This window comes from Ictalurus furcatus, chromosome 3 (genome assembly GCF_023375685.1).
Source record: "Ictalurus furcatus strain D&B chromosome 3, Billie_1.0, whole genome shotgun sequence".
Lineage (NCBI taxonomy): Eukaryota > Metazoa > Chordata > Actinopteri > Siluriformes > Ictaluridae > Ictalurus > Ictalurus furcatus.
This window is the reverse complement of record NC_071257.1, coordinates 11,657,955-11,665,586: the sequence shown is the minus strand read 5'-3', so window position 1 is coordinate 11,665,586 and position 7,632 is coordinate 11,657,955. Positions and strand designations below refer to the sequence as shown.

The 7,632-nt window shown below is 40.0% G+C and overlaps 1 long non-coding RNA gene across 1 annotated transcript; it reads left to right on the top strand.

The window, feature by feature from the left end:
* Positions 1-407: 407 nt before the first annotated feature.
* On the top strand, positions 408-6,685 carry LOC128605390 (uncharacterized). The gene is made up of 3 exons (XR_008385546.1): positions 408-1,640; positions 4,158-4,495; positions 4,728-6,685. It is a non-coding gene; the product is annotated as an uncharacterized LOC128605390 (long non-coding RNA).
* The last annotated feature ends 947 nt before the right edge of the window (positions 6,686-7,632 follow it).

The window sequence follows — 7,632 nt, the reverse complement described above, 5'->3', positions numbered from 1 at the left end:
GGACACCTGACCATCACACTCATACGTGGGTCTTCCTTAAACTGTTCCCATGAAGTTGGAAGCACACGATTGTATAGGATGTCTTTGTATGCTGTAACATTTAAATTTAGATGACAGCATGACAGTGCGCCTGTGCACAACGCAAGGTCCATGACGACATGGTTTGCCAAGGTTGGAGTGGAAGGATTTGAGTGTCCTGCACAGAGCCCTGACCTCAACCCCACTGAACACCTTTGGGATGAATTGAAATGGTGACTGTGCTCCAGGATTCCTCACACAACGTCACTGCCTGACCTCACTAAAGGTACATTCACACATACAGTGATTTTATCGCTGCAAGTCACCAGTCACTGTACTATGAAGTCACCAGTAGGCGTTCCTACTACTGGTTGCCGTAGTAACATGGGTGCCGCAACTAACATTCCACTTTTGACAACAAACCAGTTTTCTAGCTGCTAAAATTAAACATTCTGGAGAGAGATGATCTTATATAAAATTCACCAGTGTATATATGCATCATATCCTATGAGATGAATGAGGAACAGTGTGTGGTATCTGCCATTGTGACCACCTATATGTGGCAAAAGCGCAAGCGGCAATTAGCTTAGCTTAGCTTAGTGCGTTTAAAACGAAATAATAATAATGAAACACTCACTTTTTGTGAGCTCCTATCTCAGTAAGCGTCACCATCAGTAGCTGCGTTTACATGGACAACAATAATCCAATCTTAACCCGATTAAGACCATACTTTGATTAAGAAACTACCATGTAAACAGCAATTTTTTCTTACCTTAATCTAATAAAAGTCATACTCGAATTAAGCTCTAATCGAATTAAGACATGTGGAGTACTCCTGTTTTAGTCGCATTATGGACATGTATTACAGACATGTGAACACCTTAATCACATTATGAACGTCGTGTAAGAGTTTTCACCGCATTTTGCTACAGGACACAATCACACACGGCAGTTATCAACATTTTACGGCGAACAAGAGAGTTCGGCTGTGTCTGAAACCGCATACTTGCCTACTACAGGCCTGTAGTGGGGAAAAATACATGTATCTCGGCTACTATATAGACGGTAAGTACGCGGTTTGAGACGCAGCCCACGGCTTCAAGCAGTTGTCTATTAGCACGTATAGCATGACAAATAATTAACTGCACCTAAAGCATTCGTAAAAAAATTAAATAAAAACACCCAAAACTGTATACGGTACCATAACGAAGACAAACTATATGTTGATACGTGAAATTCTGGAGGGACGTCGGACGGCGTGGCGCGGTGACGTAATGACGCGGGCTTTTAATCTAATTATGATCTATAACATGTAAAACGGGAATATGACAGGAGTATTCTAAAAGCGACTCATGTAAACACCTTAATCACATTATTATCTTAATCACAGTAAGGTCAATAATTAGATTACTGCTGTCCATGTAAACGTAGTCACTGTGTCATTGGCTATATGTTTGATAGCGACCGGGAGCCGGATTGCAGCTCTTCGGTCATGGTCTCTGTGTTTCCAAGGTGAAGTGTCCGGCTTGGTGCTGCACGTTCCCAGGTGCTAAAGCAGCACAAGCCGGACATATCACCCAAGATAGGAGCTACACTGGGATTTTGCTCGATTGCAACAAAAAGTGAGTGTTTCATTATTATTTCTTTTATTTTTATTATTTGCTTTAAACCCGCTAGGATCCTAAACTAAGCTAATTGGCTACTGCCGCAATGGCGCTGCTTCTGCTAGTGAGCACGGGTGGCTACAGATCACGCGCTCTACTGTCTTCACTCCCATTGATAGTTGCTGCACAGAGTTGCTCCAAATTCACATAAAGTTAAACCTTTGTCAACTTTCAAAGTCGCTGGACACGCCCACATCTAGTCTTCAATGGTCGCCGCTGCTCATGTCGCCGGAACTCGCCAGCTCTCAATGAAAATGAATGGTCTCCGGTCGCTTTGTCGCTGCAAGTCTCTGTATGTGTGAATGCACCTTAATGCTCTTGGGGCTTTTGGAGTACAAATCCCCATAGCCACATTCCAAAATCTAGTGGAAACCCTTTCTTGAAGAGTGGAGGCTATTATAACAGCAAAGGGTGACTAAATCTGGAATAGGATGTTCAACAAGCACATATGGCTGTGATGGTCAGGTGTCCACATACTTTTGCCATATAGTGTATTTTTAACTTTAGAATTATCCTCCTCAGTATACAGTCTTTATTACTAAGCTGTTATAACATGAAGCCCTTATTAGCTTCTTGCAGAGGAAACTTTTTTTGTGTGTGTCTGTTCATCCCATTATGTTTCTGGATCAGATCATTAATTGCAATCATATACTGAGTCATGCAGAATGACTTGGGGATCAGTCAAAAGGTCAGAGGTCAAACTCAGCTCTGGCATTTGCCACTACTTCACTCTGTGGTGACATCATTTATGATCAGCTGTTGTAGGGATTATCTGATAGTCTGTCCAGCGTCCCTTTTTAGCTGATGATAAAAACCCAGCTTAGGGAAGCTCTTGAAGATAAAAGTCGTGTTGATCTGCTGTCTTTGGACACACTGGGATGATTTCAATATTGTTTATAACATTCCATCATCAACTCCCCCACACCATTTTACCATACTGACATCCCAGTTGCTATTGTGAGCACCAGTTCAAAGCTTTATTAACTTAAATAAAGTTTCATAGATCGCCCAATGGACCATGACAACATAACTGCAAACTACAGGAGTAAAAAAAAATCCACAAAAGTATTTCAACTCAGTTTCACTTAAAAGAAATGGCAAAAAAAAAAAAAAAACCATAATTCATTCATCTTCGTTCATCTTGCTGGATAGTCAGGATAGTTTGAAAAATCAACCATAACATTTTGTCAACCCATACAAAGAATATTGATTTAGATAAATTGTGATGTCTATCATGGGTAGGTGGATTTTAGTGACACATTTGTGAGTTGCATCTTGAGGGAAGGTCAGTGAGGGCGTGTTAAAAAGAAATGAAGTGCCTACTAACTTCTGGTGCACGGAATATCAGCATGTGTGAAAGTGAATCAAGGACAGCTTTTTACCACATTGACAAGGTGACCTTGACTTGACTGCTTAAAGCAGACAATAGAACTGATTGCTAGAGTATCAGGTAGTGTTGAAGGCATGTCACACATCTGCCTGTAGGGGGCTAATTAAATCCTTTAGTAGTTGTGAGTAAGCAGAGACTTAGCAGACACCACACAGACACAGGCCCGGATTAGCAAAATGTGGTGCTCTATGGTGGCCACACTTATGCCCCCCTCCTCCCACATTACATGTAAAAAAAAAAAAAAAAGTGAAATTTACTATGGCTATAAAGTCCATAGATTTACATGAACTTATAGCTAAAGTACAGGCTCACTGCACATACTACAGAAAAATGTAAGACCCAACCAAAAAAAACTGACACCATACATAGACATGGTCCTACAAGTGGCATCCTAGCCCTTACTGATGCTCAAATCTGAATGTAACTCACTTGCCAATGCAATATGTCATGCTAAATATCATTATTTTCATCATAAATGGCCTGTATTAGGACTACATGCAATTACATACCATTACAGAGTATGTCTAAATAATCATTGCACACATATATACCAAATAAGCTAAGACCAAGAAAGACCTTTGCAAGTAACACATCAACAGCTGAATTCAGCACCACCGAGACGCACAACAGCGAAACATACACTGACTTCACAAGCATCACTAACTGAGCAACTAGTTAAAAGAGAATACTGTTCTACAATTACCAATTCGACAACAGCGTCACATATTTGACCAGAAATGATAAAAAATAAGCCTTACCTTTAGTAGAACACCTACTTTCTAATTAAATCTAAAGAAAAAAACTTGCGATTGCGGGGACATTGTGAATAGTGGCCATGTGTCGTGATAGTTTTTTTAGTTTGTATTTACCGTGACCCTGAAAAGGATAAGCGGTATAGAAAATGGATGGATGGATGGTTTACCGTATTTTGCCATATCTTTATAGTTTACTGTATCTTTTTCTTAGTTTGTGTTCGCAAAGCCCAAACTGGGGTCGGGGGCACATACACCCAATCGCAATTCTTTATATGCATATATTTTTATACTCTTTCTCTCTCTCTCTTGCTCTTGACCCCTTTCCAACAGAGGCTATATGATGTTGATACCCATCTTTTCACACTGAGGACAACTGAGGGACTTGTACACAACTATTACATAAGGTTCAAACATTCACTGATGCTCAAGAAGGCAACACAAAACATTAAGAGCCAGGGGGATGTAAACATTTTAACAGGATAATCAGTGTAAAAAAATATGTAGAAGATGGTGGAAAAGTAAAGAGTGTGCAGGACCTGGAGGATTTTTCTGAAGAACAGTGGGCAGTTTAACTGCTCAGGACAAACAAGGGACTCATGAACAACTATCACAAAACAAACACAGTCGTTGATCATCCAGGTAATGACACACGGGATTAAGAATCAAGGGTATGTAAACTTTTGAACTGAGTCATTTTTATAAATTCAGCTATTATCTTGTCTTGTGGTCTATATGTAAACATCTGTTATGTGAAATAGATTATTCAGTACAGTACTAAATAAACAACAACATGGGAATTTTATGATCCCTCTTATTTTGTTAACATTGTTAAGATTTAACAGATTGTGCAAGTCTTTTTGAGTATGATGCTACAAGCTTGGCACACCTATTTTTGGGCAGTTTCCCCCATTCTTCTTTGCAGGACCTCTCAAGCTCCATCAGGTTGGATAGGGAGCGTCGGTGCACAGACATTTTCAGATCTCTCCAGAGATGTTTAATCAGGTTCAAGTCTGGGCTCTGGCTGGGCCACTCAAGGACATTCACAGAGTTGTCCTGTAGCCACTCCTTTGTTATCTTGGCTGTGTGCTTAGGGTCGTTGTCCTGTTGGAAGATGAACCTTCACCCCAGTCTGAGGTCCAGAGTGCTCTGGAGCAGGTTTTCATCAAGGATGTCTCTGTACATTGCTGCATTCATCTTTCCCTCGATCCTGACTAGTCTCCCAATTCCTGCCACTGAAAAACATCCCCACAGCATGATGCTGCCACCACCATGCTTCACTGTAGGGATGGTATTGGCCAGGCGATGACTGGTGCCTGGTTTCCTCCAGACATGACACTTGCCATTCAGGCCAAAGAGTTCAATCTTTGTTTCATCATGGTCTGAGAGTCCTTCAGGTGCCTTTTGGCAAACTCCAGGCAGGCGATCATGTGCCTTTTACTGAGGAATGGCTTCCGTCTGGTCACTATACCATACAGGCCTCACATGCATTGTTAACTGTGGGACCTTATATAGACAGGTGTGTGCCTTTCCAAATCATGTCCAATCAACTGAATTTACCACAGGTGGACTCCAATCAAGTTGTAGAAACATCTCAAGGGTGATCAGTGGAAACAGGATGCACCTGAGCGCAATTTTGAGTGTCATGGCAAAGGGTGTGAATACTTATGTACATGTGCTTTTTTTGTTTTTTATTTTTAATAAATTTGCACAGATTTCAAACAAACTTCTTTCACGTTGTCTTTATGGGGTATTGTTTGTAGAATTTTGAGGAAAATAATGAATTTAATCCATATTGGAATAAGGCTGTAACATAACAAAATGTGGAAAATGAGAAGCGCTGTGAATACTTTCCGGATGCACTGTATATATGTATATATATTGTATTAGCTGTTAATTTTGTATCTGTTTGCACCTCTTCCAGTAAATAATATATATAGAAAATATGACAAATATTTTAAAGGCCTAGATGTTATCAGTTGGTGCCCCCCATTGGCTGGTGCCCCAGGGCACTCTCCCAATCCTATATATGGATAATCCAGCCTTGAACATACACACATGTAAAGCACTGCTTAAGATAGATTGCACATAGACAGCAAAACTAGAAAGCAGAACACACTTGGACATAGACGAGGAAGTGAAAAACAGATCAGCGGATGTAAGTATGTTTAGGCAGATGTGACTGTACTGGCCGCACTGCAGTATATAATGTTATTTAAGTTATTCCCTTTTTGTCTCAGAAACCTAACAAGTAAAACAACCTTGAGGTTTTTGAGTGTTTTTGATTTCTGCATCTAAGTGTAATGTAATGAAACAATACGTAGTGCCTACCAAGACACCTCTTCACCCCAATCTCCAAAGCAATTATATCTAATTAAAACCATTCAAATGTTAACAGGGAAAAGAGCAAACTAACTAAAAGTTACAACTTTAGCTCCTGAATGCAGGGGCTTGACAAAGCAGTTGTGGAGAGACTTTTTTTTCTAACTGGAGGAGAGGCTGTCGTGGGAAGGTTCTTCATTAAGCAGCACAGGACTAAAGAGGTTCTTCATTAGCAGTGTTAGTAGCTAACGATCACATAGGAGGGAGGCAGGTTTATCACCCCAACCAGAGTGCAGTTGCCCCACAGCTACATGTAAGTGATGAAAAACATTTTCCTGATTTCTGAATTATGTAAAGGGATGGAACCAAATGCAATTTTTTTTTTTTGGATTGAACAGAAAATGTGTTCTGAACAAATACAAATACAACTTTTTTTAAATCATTAGTTTGCTACATATTTCTATACAAACACATCCAAAATTCAGAAGAGATATATGATTTTATTTATAGACCCTCAACTCCATATCGCCTCTATTTTGAAAGATAGTTGTCATCCCCCCGTCCCAAGTCCCCGCCCCAAGTCAAATACATGCAGGTAGGTGAACTGGCTGCACTGTGTGTGAAGGTGTGTGTGTGTGTAGCATCCCATCGGAGCTGAATTCTCCTGCCTAGTTTTACTAGGACAGGCTCCAGATCCACCACAAGCCTGACCAGGATAAACCAGTTACTGACAGTGAATGAAACTGGTATGTGTTGTTATCTTTTGTGAAGGGAACATTTAAGAGCATGAAGTCAGCTGTTAGTCCAGTTGCTTATTAGAGATTTGAGACTAAAGCTCACACAAATGGATCAATAAGACCAAGTCTAAACACACTCGTGAGTAGACTTCATGAGCTTTGCTGTGCTGAGTATTCTCCATCGTAAATAAAAGAATGCTGTTGTAGTAAAGTCTGACCATTCAGTTAATACCATTCGGTATTAGAGCCGTGGGGCACACAGTAAAGCACAGTGTAGTGCTTAATCGGCAAATTCATCCATTCTCAGAGGTTTTGTGTCCACAAAAATAGATTAATCAGTTGCAAAAGGATAATATATAGTCGTGTTTAATAGGCCTATCTATGCACGTACAAACAGTAATTTCATTAGTTTCAATCAAGTCTTGGTAATAAAATGCTACAAAATTTATTTTAGCTAATATAAAGCCAAGCTGTTCAATTAAAAAGGATGTTGAGATGGTTTCAGGGGAGATGGTTACAGCCTCTACAGAGAGGGGGGGGGGGACTTTTATGGTAATTTCTGAGAAGGCATTTGGATGACATATACTATAAGACCTTCAACTAGTGCATGATATCAATTATTGGAAGGACTATTTGTTTTTCTGTGTGCCAGAACTTCAATTCATTGTAACCATACATTGTTTTCTATTGCCTGACATTATCTGTTAACCAGTAAAGATGAAGAGGACAAGAGCAGTATATAGACTAAC